Source organism: Callithrix jacchus, chromosome 17 (assembly GCF_049354715.1).
Source record: "Callithrix jacchus isolate 240 chromosome 17, calJac240_pri, whole genome shotgun sequence".
NCBI lineage: Eukaryota > Metazoa > Chordata > Mammalia > Primates > Cebidae > Callithrix > Callithrix jacchus.
The window spans coordinates 37,667,477-37,680,771 of record NC_133518.1 but is presented as its reverse complement, the minus strand read 5'-3'; the positions used below and the strand labels follow the sequence as shown (position 1 = coordinate 37,680,771).

Here is a 13,295-nt window from a genome sequence, read left to right as displayed (position 1 = left end):
AACATTAGGATGAACTTATACTATATTAACTAATTAAGCAAATGATTTTAAATATCTATTATGTAACAGGATACATAAAGGGGGCGTTTTCACTTTATAAATATACAAAGATTGAATTTCATTAAGTAATAAGTGCTTCTATTTTATTACAAATATAATTTAACATACAAACTTTCACTTACAGTCATGTGCTTCATAGTTACATTTTGGTCAACTATGGACCGAATGTATGACAGTGGTCCCATAAGATTATAGTGCTGTATTTTCACTATACCTTTTCTGTGTTTATATATGTTTAGGTACGCAGCTACCTACCTTTGGGTTGCAATTACCTATAGTATTCAGTACAGGACATGCTATACAGGTTTGTAGCTTAAGAGCAATAGGCTATACCCAATAGCGTAGGTGAGTGGTAGGCTACGCCAGCTACATTTGTTTGAGCATACTGTATACTTTGTTTGTACAATGAGGAAATTACCTAATGACACACTACTTCAAATGTATCTCTGTAGTTAAGTGACACATGAGTGTACATATATATCAGAAATACACCTGTTTCTGTACTGAACGTGAGTCAGTGCACAAATATATAGCAAATAAAATTATAATGGGAGAGAGACTGAATATAGAAAACACACATACCCACAAAAAATTTATTCAGTTCTAAGAAAAATACAGTTCTCTATAAGTGGGAACATGTAAAAATAAAAATTTAGTTCACATATGTCTAAATCAGATTTACAAAGATTCTATAAATGCATTAAACAGATTCATATCAGTCATTAAAATATCTCAAAAAAACAGGTCACATATATTATCTGATAGTGTACCTCATCACACTGGTCAACTTTTCATAATATGCTTCCCAGGAGTATTTCAGAACTGTACAAAATTTTGAACTCATGTGAGAATTAGCAAAATACAAATTCAGCCTATAATGGCATTATGGAATTTTAATTTTCTAAGATTTTCAATTAACTATTTCCTTCCTTCCTTCCTTCCTTCCTTCCTTCCTTCCTTCCTTCCTTCCTTCCTTCCTTCCTTCCTTCCTTCCTCCCTCCCTCCCTTTCTTCCTTTCTTCCTTCCTTGCTTCCTTCCTTGCTTCCTTCCTTCCCTCCTTCCTTGCTTCCTCCCTCCCAATTCTCACTCTTGTTTACCCTTCCTTTTCTTCTTAGGCTCACCTATTACAGTCACTGCAGGAGTTTTTCAGTTTATGGCTCTGGGATAGCTTCAATGCACCTGAAATTTTTGCTATTCTGCATGAATATAGTAAATATACAGATCACTGGCTAGCCTTAGTCCCAGAATTTTTCTTTCTGCTTAATTTCCTTTTAAGATCCAAGAACAGGAAAACATTACTCAGGGAACATCTTGTGCAATGATGCCACATCCATCACTTAACTAAGAGCTTGTTTTCAACTTTCTGAACCAGCGGGGTGACCTTATGTTCCCAAGAGATGGCCTAAAATGCGCCGGGCAAAGCTCTGCCTCTTGAAATGGCTGTTTGGTGTTACAGATGTTCAGGTGACTGACTGATGGTTTCCTACGCCTGTATGACAGCTCCTGGGAAGCTCTAGGATGTGACTTTAAACTGGAATGACTCTCAGGAGCTTGCTTTGATATGGCACAATCTCAAGGCATCCCTAAGTCTGAAGTTCTTCCAATAGGTCTGGTGAATTCTAAAATTTTCCTGGTAAACCCATCTACTCTGACAGCACAAACAGAGAAATAAAAACAAGGGAAATATCAAGGTTAAGGTCTTTCTGGGTGTAGTATAACATACTGGTTAAAAGTTGTGGTTCTGAGGTTGAGATTGTTTGGGTACAATTCCTAATTCCACCTCTGCTGGCTGCAAAATCAGAGCATCAATTTTCTCATTTATGATAAAAATACTTATATTCAATGGAATTATTCTGAAGATTAAATTAAATGTACACAGAGCCTAGCACAAAATAAACATTAACTGAATGTTATCTACTAGTGTTGTTGTATTGCTATTATACTGTTATTCTAAGACTCAGCAGACACTTTGGCCATAGTTGAGTGACTACTAGGGATTTTATTGTGTTATCAATTATACAAATAATTTATAGAACAGTTGTGATAAATATATACATAAGGAGGCTGGGCACAGTGGCTGACACCTGCAATCCTAGCACTTATGGTGGCTGAAATGGGAGGATTGCTTGAGGCCAGGATTTCAAGACCAGCCTGGACAACATAGCAAGACTTTGTCTCTACAAAAAATTTAAAAATTGGCTGGGTATGGTGGCACACGCTGTAGTCCTACCTACCAGAGAGGACCACTTTAGCCCAGGAGAGGCTGCAATGAGCCATGATTATGCCACTGCACTCCAGTCCAGAAGACAGAGAGCGAGATCCTATCTTAAAAAATAAAAAGTAAGAAGCTAAGAAAATTATGTTAAAATGCATGTGGGTGCTAGAATTTAAAATATTCATCACCAGTTTGTATAGAGAGGAAAGTATTTTGTTTTGAGTCATTTATTTTGTTCAGTTTTGTGCAAAAACATCTCATTTTCTTGGTTTTATAATTAGATAAAATATTCAAGCACATCAAAATATTACTTAAATGAGGAGACAGCTTAAGAAGTAAGCCAATATATATTATATTTTCCTAGGATAACTTTCTTTAAGAAATTAGATTAGATGAGAACATTTCAGATTTCCTTTGGCATTTTGTAACCTTGCTTACACAAAATGTTTAAAACAAACAAAAATTTTGCTTATATCTTTTTTACTGCACATACTTTCTCTGGTAAATTCTATGCCAGATGTGGGAAGCAAATTATTAAAATACAACTTCTAGCAAATAAAAAGGCAACTATTGCTATATTGGTTTAACATAAAATCTGCTATAAATTTTTAATAAAAAATTATTTTTATGATATCTATTTCTTCATCTTTCTCTTTATTATAATTATTGAAGTGTACTGCAATTCATAGAAATGACACATTACTAAATGGCAGTGAACACTGAACAAAGGTGAAACAAAATTAATTTATGCAGGAAAATGAGCTAGAAAAGCAGAAAGACCCTCTTCTATTTAGTAAATACATTATTTGTACAAATCAGTTTACTTGCTAAGTATTTCTGGGCATGCAAATAATTGTTATTCTCAACTGTCTCTTCTATGTCTTGGCCAAGCTAAGCCACAAAGGACAAGCAGTTCAGAGATTAGCAAATGTATCTCAGCTGTCCTAGAAAAGTGCTGTCAGCAAGTCTGAAGAGTTTCCCAGAAGCCCTGAAAGGACGCAATAGCATCGTTTAGCAGAAAGAAACAGCCTTGGATTAATGTTCTTTTGGGATTCATCTTCTGGCTTTGTGATTTTGGGCAAGTTACCTATCTTCCTCCATTTCTTCACACATATCAGAGGAGTAATGCCTACCTTACAAACTCTTCTGTGAGAAGAAAAAAAAAAAAAGTTAAATATTTGCTATGCGTAAAATGCTTATTCCTTTAAAGTTTTCATGTCAGTTAAAAATATATTATTGGCTTGAATCCTGACTCAAGAATGGAAATAGTAATTGTGCCTGCCATTCAAGGTGGCACAATTATTTCCATTGGTTCAGGGTGGTGGGGTGGGAGTTACTAGATAAAACAGGTGGGGCAATTCTGTATACATTTTAGTATTTTTTATTACTATTAATCCACCAACTCCTGTTTTCACTCGGAAGCAGATCAAATGGCCATATTTATTATTGACTAAAAAATGATAGAGGAATGAGATTAATTTTTAAAATAAAATGAAAAGAAGAATAATTGTTTATGAATGTATGGTTTTTAAGTTCTGCATGTATACATAGTAAAATAATTTCAGTTGCAGGAGTATTTTGATCATTTGGATTTGTGTGTTCCTTGGACAGTCTTATATGAAAGCAAAACATGATGGCTTTAGAGAATTTCACTTTGACTGGAAATGTTTTTAATTGGAGAGTGTTTTGCATTAGTTGATGGAATTATTCTCCCTAAGATCTTCAATACCCAGTGCATGTAGCATTCACTAGTTGGAATTTCAGTATTCAGGGATATTCTTTATTATCTTAAGTCAAAAAGTTGTGTTTAATGATATATGTAAAATATGCAAGCTCATATGCTCTTTAAGATGAGATGAAAAAGAATAGTTTTATTGGATATTAGGATAACTGGATTTTTCTGATATAGTACTGTCCAGATGTTAGCAGTTGCAATCAATATAACAAAATTAAGCACATAACATATTTTTTGGGTCAAGTCGTAGAAACACAAGATTAATCAAAACTCTAAAATGAGTGTTTCATTGCAGTGTTTCTCAGAATCTTTACTATACCAAGGTGTACTGAGAATCTTTAAGAATGTTGGTGGTATGTCCACTGTGTTTTCTAATATTTGATCATCAAATCATTTTCTTAAGAAGTTATTGTTAGGAAAATGTTTTGGAAAGTACTGGGCTGGAAGATTATTATGTTTTCTGGTCTTCAGTTTTTAAATTAGGGAAAACAAAATTCATACAAATTCTAAGATGGCATACGAGTTTAGAATTTTCCACCACATACTCACCTTGTTTGGTCAATTTTATTGGAGAAATTCTTATATAGCTATCTTACAATGAAATTAATGATAAGGGATTGTGGCTCCTGGCTTTTCTCTTTCTTTCTTTCTTTTAGCATTTTAAAATTATAATTATCCCATATGTTAGGTCTAGAAAAATGCTGGGTTTGCCTCTGAGAATATCTGATCTTAGAATGGAGAACTAGACCAAAGTGGCATCTGGGATTTAAAGCATGAAGACAAAGAGAAGACACTCCAAATGAGAGTCAATTTCCACAAGAACTGTCTTGGAACTTTGAAATATAATTTTAGAGAGAGAATTAGAGGCATCAATAAAATAAGTGACAGTTATTATGTGTTTTATTCATCATGTTTCAGGAAGAAAGGAAACAATAGAAAAAGAAAATCTCAGTTGAGAATTGTTTTTTTTCTATTGTTTGTGTTTTTCTACATTGATGCTGCTGACATTTTGGAGCAGATAATTCTTTGTTGTGAAGGATTGTACTGTGCACTGTAGTGTTTAGCAGCATCCCTAGCCTGTAACCTAAGATGTCAGTAGTACTTCACTTCTAATAGTCAAAAAGCTCTCCAGACATTGCTGAATGTCTCTTGGTAGGGGCAAAACCACCCTGAGTTGAGAATTACTGATCTAATCCTTTCCTTTACTATTTCCTCCCTTTGACACTCAAAGATGAGCATAGAAAATTCAAGAGCATGTGTCATATATGTTCATGTGATTATAAAATAAAACTGCAAATAATTTCAGGAAGAATAACCATTGTGTAATGGGTTTTTAAAATCATTTTTCTAAGTCATGGTCTAGAAGTATGGGATCACTTTCTTATATCCTATTAGCTGACCTAGCTGACTTATTTTTTATCCTTCTGCCCCAACTTATTGTCATTTTTATTTAAAAGAATATTGGCAAAACTTTCACTTTTGCCTTAAAACTTTTAAGAGGAAAATTATTAAAACCATAATTTAGCATTTCTCCTGGTTGGCATAATTGTTCAGGCATCAACAATCACTAATTGTTTAAATAACACAAGTAGTTGACAAATATGTTGATTAAAACTATAAGCCAAATCGAAGAGGATGGCATGCAATCTCCTATCTATTTACATTTTGACCTTCTGTTGGGCTATGAATTTTGCACTAATTTCTCTCCCTCTTAATAGTTTCTTCTTCCTCTTCCTCCTCCTCCTCCTCTTCTTTGTCTTCTTCTTCTTTTGTATTTGAGACTGTTACAAAACTAGAAATGAGGCAGTTTATGACAGGTTAAAAAAATTGTCTAAAAATAAACTGCTTGTTTACTAGGGCAATCAAGACTAAAAATGTGAATTATAAGATTGTTATTTCAATTTTTATATCTTTGTTTTTTCATTTTTAGTCTCCAGGACTGACTACTTACTTCTGGAAAGGAACATGGTAAAAATTTAAAATTTGTATCAACTTCTACTATATTTGAATAACTCTTTAAATAAGGGGGAAAATAAATAAATAAATAAATAAAAAGATAAACAAAGCTTGTTTATTCCGATAACCAATTAGATTGTCAAATTCCATGATATACTTGGAATAATTTAACATTTTGACATTATATCTTCTGTTTAAGAAATCTAATTATATATTTTCTAGTTTAAAACAGTCTAATTACACATTTAGGTAGAAATGTGAGCCCTAAAGAAATCTGTATCTTAGTTTAATAGGGAGAATATTATTTTCTTTTTGCTTTCTAAAGATTTTTTTCTTTTGGGTACAGAGTTTTAAAATAATATGAAATACATTCACCACCCAGTGTACATAGTGCTTACAATAGTATTGAATAATAAAAAGCTTAAAGTCCATTTTAAAATTTTACATATGATTACATTTAAGTTAATCTTCTTTATTTGTTTTCCTCTTATAAAAAGGTATTCTGTTACCTCTGTCAGATTACATTAGAGGATTTAGGTGACATTCTTGTACCAGGGAAACTACAAACACTTCTACAGACTATGTATTTATGCAGCCACAATAGGTATAATCCTATTTTTATGAAGAGCAAACATAGATGACTTAAAATAAAAATACCTTCCTGAAATCACCTATATATTCTATTCTATTTTGTCCAATTTAAAAAAATGTCCTAAAAGCTTGTGTTAAAAATTTAAACCAGATAAATCAGCACAATCCCTTGCCAAAGGTCAAAAAGATTGCAGTAAAAATCCAAACAGAATATCACTGGGACCTGACAAAGCAAAAGAAGTAGACGATTCAAATGAATGTCTTTTTGAATACACATTTGCTCATCTTTGCTCAAGGGTCAAAAACTGAGAATTACTCTGGAATAGAAATGGTGACTATATGACCTGTTGTTTAAAATGTGTTTCTAAACTGGCTTATAATTACCAAATTAATCTTGGCATATATTAAAAACCTATTTGCACAAACTATGTACAAGTGAAAAAGGGAGCAGAGCACTTTACCTGTATTGATACAAAGCATTGCATAACGAGTATTTGTTTTTGTAGCTATTGTGGCTTTGGGAACAAGCAAATATAAACAGCGGGAAACACAAATATGGAGTCAGTGCAACTGGAGGTTGTCAGGGAGCAGTATGGTGGCTTTAGGAGCTGAATTCGGCTTGAAATAAGCTTTGTCTCAGTATGCGTAAGAGGCTTTGGCACTGTATCAGACCTCTAGGGCAACCACTCAGCAGGACAGGGATTATCTGGTGGTTCACTATAGTCTGTTCTTCCCAATTCATAGAAAACTTGCTTCCCTGTCATACACTTACATTAACTCACTAGGTACTAACTTTTCCATGTATATATATATTTTTTTTTCTAGGATTTTAGGTCTTTTGGCAAAAAAAAAAAAATACTAGATGTTAATTCAGAATCTAAAAAGTAAGTCAATAAACATGATTGAGAAGACAGCAAACATGACATCTATAGATAGCAAAAAAAAAAGAATAACTATGGGTAATTTTGCAAGCTGAGTTATTGCCATTTTCTGAAATTGATGTTTCTTTTTTATCTGTGGTCCTATTGAAAATGTCCTAAGCACAAATTGACTGTATTTTAATATAACTGCTATTCATTCAAAGTTCCAAATATATTTCTATTCTAACAATGAGATGCTTTTTTTTCCCTTTTCTTTTCTTTCTTTTTTGAGGCTTGACAGGGTTAATTCCATTTAGCTGTGGGAAGACTATGCTGTGGTGGAAACCCCATGGTTATTCCAAACTCATGACCATCAAAGAGCCAGATTAGCTGAACGAGGAGGGAAAGGAAACTGTGCACTTCCTGTCTCTTAATAAAGCTAAGATTACAGAAGTATTTAATAACCATTGTGGGTTTTAATAGGAAATTGTAAGAACACTTTTGGTAATTCACTCTATCTACAGATACCCTTGCAGATTGTTTTTGTTTAAGCTAAATATCTAAAAAATGTTATAAAATCAGGATTCTATTATGCATAGGACTGCTAAGTAATCAACTATAAAGACATTAAAAGTTCTTTTTGGATATCTCATTTGCACGGAGAAGAGTGGGTTGCACCACGGCTAACGAAAACAACAGCAATTGTTTTATAAGCACTGTGAAGGCAATAAAATGTGGATTCCTTATGTAGGGCCAAATGTAGCAGCTGGATTTGGCTTTATGAACCATGAAAAATAGTTCCCATCTGGAAGTTGGTGTTGAATAAAGATGCAACAGTAAGACAGCATTTTACATGAAATATTTTATACATGTCTAGACCAATCCTTGGTACTTTTTTGTTCTAATTGGAAAACAATAATTGAGGATTAATGTGTTTAATATTAAATACCCCAAACTTTCTTGATCTTCACATGGTATTTATTTTGTGCATTGAAAACCAGCTAGGCAACAAAATTTTAAAAATTTTATTAATAAATATTAGCACTTAATAAAAATTATACAATTACAAAGATAGTTACTCATAGTTACTTATTCTAATGTTTAAAATTCCATTGGTAGTGGTGATAAATTATTTATTGAAAAATGTATGCTAACATGTCTAATCTACTCTGTCATTATGTAGCATATTACAAAATATTAATTTTTTCTTTGTATTCTTTATCACACCTCCCATATTACAAACATTTCACATGTAATGAATGAAGTTACATGTGAACTAGTCCTGAGGTTATTTTACTATCCCCTGTTTATAGAGAGGCATATACTGGAATTCAAAATAAACCTAAATCTGTAAATCTAATTTTAGAAGATTTAGATGTTTATCAGCATGTTTCAATCTCCCCCCTGAATATATTATGTAAATTGATCAAAATTATTGCATAGCGCCAACTTTTTGATATATGTTTTGCATTCAACAAGGGAGAACATAATTTGCTCCCCTTTTGTAATTATGGCTAAAATTGAGAGGCTGAGCAGGTAACAAGAAGGTTGACAATATGTATAGGCTACAATGGACATTTCATCATTTGATAAAGGTTGATTCAACTTTTAAGCTCAAAAAGCTATTGTTTAGGTTTATGCACATTGGTTGTTTCTTTAAAAGACAAAGATTTTAAGTTACTAGTTTTAGTTCTTTTCTTTTTTAAACAACTGTAATTTTGAGTTACTTACTAATTACAGATACAACAAAGCCATCTTTGGTATATATGCAAATAAAAAAATTCTTTTTGGTATATTTTGAGGTTCAATGAAAATGAACAATAAAGTAGGAAAGGATAGAGGCAAGCCAGACGCGATGGCTCACGCCTGTAATCCCAGCACTTTGGGAGGCTGAGGCGGGTGGATCACGAGGTCAAGAGATCGAGACCATCCTGGTCAACATGGTGAAACCCCGTCTCTACTAAAAATACAAAAAATTAGCTGGGCATGGTGGCACGTGCCTGTAATCCCAGCTACTCAGGAGGCTGAGGCAGGAGAATTGCCTGAACCCAGGAGGCGGAGGTTGCGGTGAGCTGAGATCGCGCCATTGCACTCCAGCCTGGGTAACAAGAGCAAAACTCTGTCTCAAAAAAAAAAAAAAAAAAAAAAGAAAGAAAGAAAGGATAGAGGCAAAATAAAATGTATAAATCTATTAAAATTTATTAAAATTACAATTTATTAGATAATTTTTTCTAAACTTTCAATCTTTTTCTTAAATGCTTATCTTTATCAGCAAGGGAGATCAGATATTGAATGTTATTATATTTTAAAGTAATTTTTCTTCATGTGAAAATTCCACATTATGATTATCATATGCAAATGTTTCATGTTTTCACACTTGTCTATAAGAATGAGTTGAGGGTAGAGAAGATAAGCCTTTAGTATAGAGTGTAGTTTATAAGGGGTTCAATCAGTAGTAGCAATTAAGACTGAATAATGAAGAATCTTTCTTTTGTAGTATGATGAACTTTGCTTAGGATGTTTATTAAGTTAATTGTTTATTATAAGAACAACAATATTCAGAAACTTAAAGAAGTTTTAAAAAGTCAAAATAGATTAATAATTGGTTTGTGTAATGTGTAATATGTAACATGAATTCTATCTATGTAAGGATAAAAAAATCCAACTACCAGAGACTTTATACTATATTCTATTTTGATAACTATTCAAAACACTGATTTGTTAACTTGATTTTCAGCTTTTTGCTAAACTGAAAGCTTTACAGCTTAAAGTTTGTAGAATACAAAATAGGATATCCTTACAAATTATATCATTAAAATATGAAAGATGAATGAATGTCAATAGAGAAATATTTTTAGTTTTCTAATATAATTATGCATAACTTCTTTTTAAAAATGGAAGAGAAGAATTCCTTCCTTCCCCATTTGTTTTCCTGTTTGTTTTTTTAAATTTTACTTTCCATAGTTTCATTATTCATGCCTCTGCAGAGGTGGGCCAAATGTTTCATACTCAGTCTTTTCTCTCTAAACACAACCTTGAAGTTGCAGCTAATATTGTACTATTCCACAAATAATACTTTTTACTGATTCTTCCCCTATAAGTCCTTTCATCTTTGCACTTGAAGAACTGGGATTGTCATAATAATTCATTAAGCAATGATTCATATATGTATTTGTATATATATACATGTATAAATATATTCACATATACATATATGTGACATATATGTAGTTTATAATTTGTATTTATGATCTTCTACTTTTTAGATAATCCATACAAGTAAAATTTGTACCTCTAAGCACATTATACCTTTCTTAAAAGCAAGCACTATATTTGAACAATTTGATAGCTCGTAACTCATAGCTTTGTACATGATAGGCAAACAACAAACACCTGTTGCTTCTATATTCTTGATGAAACATTGCATCAGTGATTTTGCCTCTCAGTGGACATTTGGCAATGTTTGAAGACATTTTTGGTTTTCACAATACAGGATGGAGTGGAAGCATTGCACGTGGTGCTACTGGCATCAGAAAAGGAGGCCAGGTTTGCTACTAAATATTCTACAATGCACAGGACACTTATTTCCTTGCTGTAGTCTTACATGAGCTCACTAGTGTTTTAATTTCTAATCTTTACAATGGAGAGTGCCCCTTCAATGATTGGGAGAGACACAAGATGGAAATAAAGATTTCATTACTTACAGACCCTGGGGGTACACAGCACACTTGGAAGACACACACACACACAGACACACACACACGTGCTTGTGACAGAGAGAGAGAGAGAGATATTATGGAGTGTGTTGTGAGACAGAAACCTGTGGGCCTACACCTTTAGTGGATCCATGGTATCATCCAAACAGGTTTTCCACAAGTAGTTTTAATTGATGGGTTTAAAATAAGCAGGTACAAGTTTTGGGAGGTTCTGCCATGACTGATAAGTGGTTCCTATGGTCTATCTGCATAGTCCATGCTTGGTATAGGAATCAGTGGGGCCAGTCATGTAGGCTGCATGCAGTTGTTTCAAAGGGAGGTAGTCACCAAGAAGTTGTATAAGGGAGATACCTGCATCCAACACGGTGAGAAACTAGGAGAAGATATAGAATTGAAAACTGTGTCAAGGGTAGCTGAGCCCTGCTTCTTTTATGAGAAAGTCCAACTTACAGTGAAAGTTGATGCCAAAACATCACAGAATGGGGAGTACTAAACACTGGGGTCTATTGGGGGGAAAAGGGGAGGGCCAGTGGGAGGGGGAGGTGGGGAGGGATAGCCTGGGGAGAAATGCCAAATGTGGGTGAAGGGGAGAAGCAAAGCAAAGCACACTGCCATGTGCATACCTACGCAACTGTCTTGCATGCTCTGCTCATGTACCCCAAAACCTAAAATCCAATAAAAAATTTTTAAAAAATCATAAAATTATAAGAATTCACTATAATTAGGCAATAGTTTTTTACTCTATTTTTTCTACTAAGATTTTAGTTTTATTTTGACAAAAAAAAGTAGATTCTAAGACAAGAAACAATTATACAGGCACAAGTTTTAATTATCCCACAGTTAAGAAACCCTACATCAAATTTCATCACACAATAAAACAATAAAACTCCCAAAAGATTTTTTTGGTGGGAAAACAAAGCATCTTTATAAAAATCTTAATAATATAATTTTAATCTAAAATTCTACTTAATTTTTCACTGAATGTGAAACAGTAGGCATTTTTTCCTTATAAAAATCACATTACGGGGCCTGTTGCGGGAGGGAACGAAGCAGCGCAGGCAGCAAGCGAGACGCAGTCTCCTCCTCTCCCTCCCTTGCCCTGTTGGCGCTCACCTCCGCGGTGGCCAAAAAGAAAGACAAGGTGAAGAAGGGCGGCCGGGGGAGCCAGTGCGCGGAGGTGTGGGCCTGGGGGCCCTGCACCCCCAGCAGCAAGGATTGCGGCACGGGTTTCTGCGAGGACAGCTGCGGGGCCCAGACCCAGCGCATCCGGTGCAGGAGCCCCTGCAACTGAAAGAAGGAGTTTGGAGCCAACTACAAGTACAAGTTTGAGAACTGGGGTGCGTGTGATGGGGCCACCAGCACCAAAGTCCGCCAGGGCACCTCGAAGAAGGCACGCTACAATGCCCAGTGCCAGGAGACCATCCACGTGACCAAACCCTGCACCCCCCAAGACCAAAGCCAAGGCCATAGCCAACAAAGGAAGGGAAAGGACTAGCTAGAGGCCAAGCCTAGATGCCGAGGAGCCCCTGCTGTTACCTGGGGCCTGGCCCCCGCCCTCCCTGGCCCCCGCCCTCCCTCTCCCTGGCCCGGGATATGACCCACCAGTGCCTTTTGTCTGCTTGTTAGCTTTAATCAGTCATACCCTCCCTGATCACTCTCACTCCCCAGCCCCACCCCTAAGCCCAAAGTGGGGAGAGACAAGGGATTCTAGGAAGCCTGAGCCTCCCCCAAAGCAATGTGAGTCCCAGAGCCCACTTTGTTCTTACCCACGATTCCATTACTAAGAAATGCATTAAATAAACTGAACTACCCCCCGCAAAAAATCATATTACACTTTTTCCTTAAACATTTAATGAGCATACTTATTACGTAGATTTTTTTTTTTTTTTTTTTTTGAGAAGGAGTTTCGCTCTTGTTACCCAGGCTGGAGTGCAATGGAGCGATCTCGGCTCACGGTAACCTCCGCCTCCTGGGTTCAGGCAATTCTCCTGCCTCAGCCTCCCGAGCAGCTGGGATTACAGGCACGCGCCACCATGCCCAGCTAATTTTTTGTATCTTTAGTAGAGACGGGGTTTCACCATGTTGACCAGGATGGTCTCGATCTCTCGACCTCGTGATCCACCCGCCTCTGCTTATTAGGTAGATTTTTAACCATTTTGTCA

The 13,295-nt window shown here is 35.1% G+C and overlaps 1 pseudogene; it reads left to right on the top strand.

Moving 5' to 3' along the window:
- Nucleotides 1–12,151: 12,151 nt before the first annotated feature.
- LOC100406785 (midkine pseudogene) lies at nucleotides 12,152–12,632 on the top strand (annotated as a pseudogene).
- The last annotated feature ends 663 nt before the right edge of the window (nucleotides 12,633–13,295 follow it).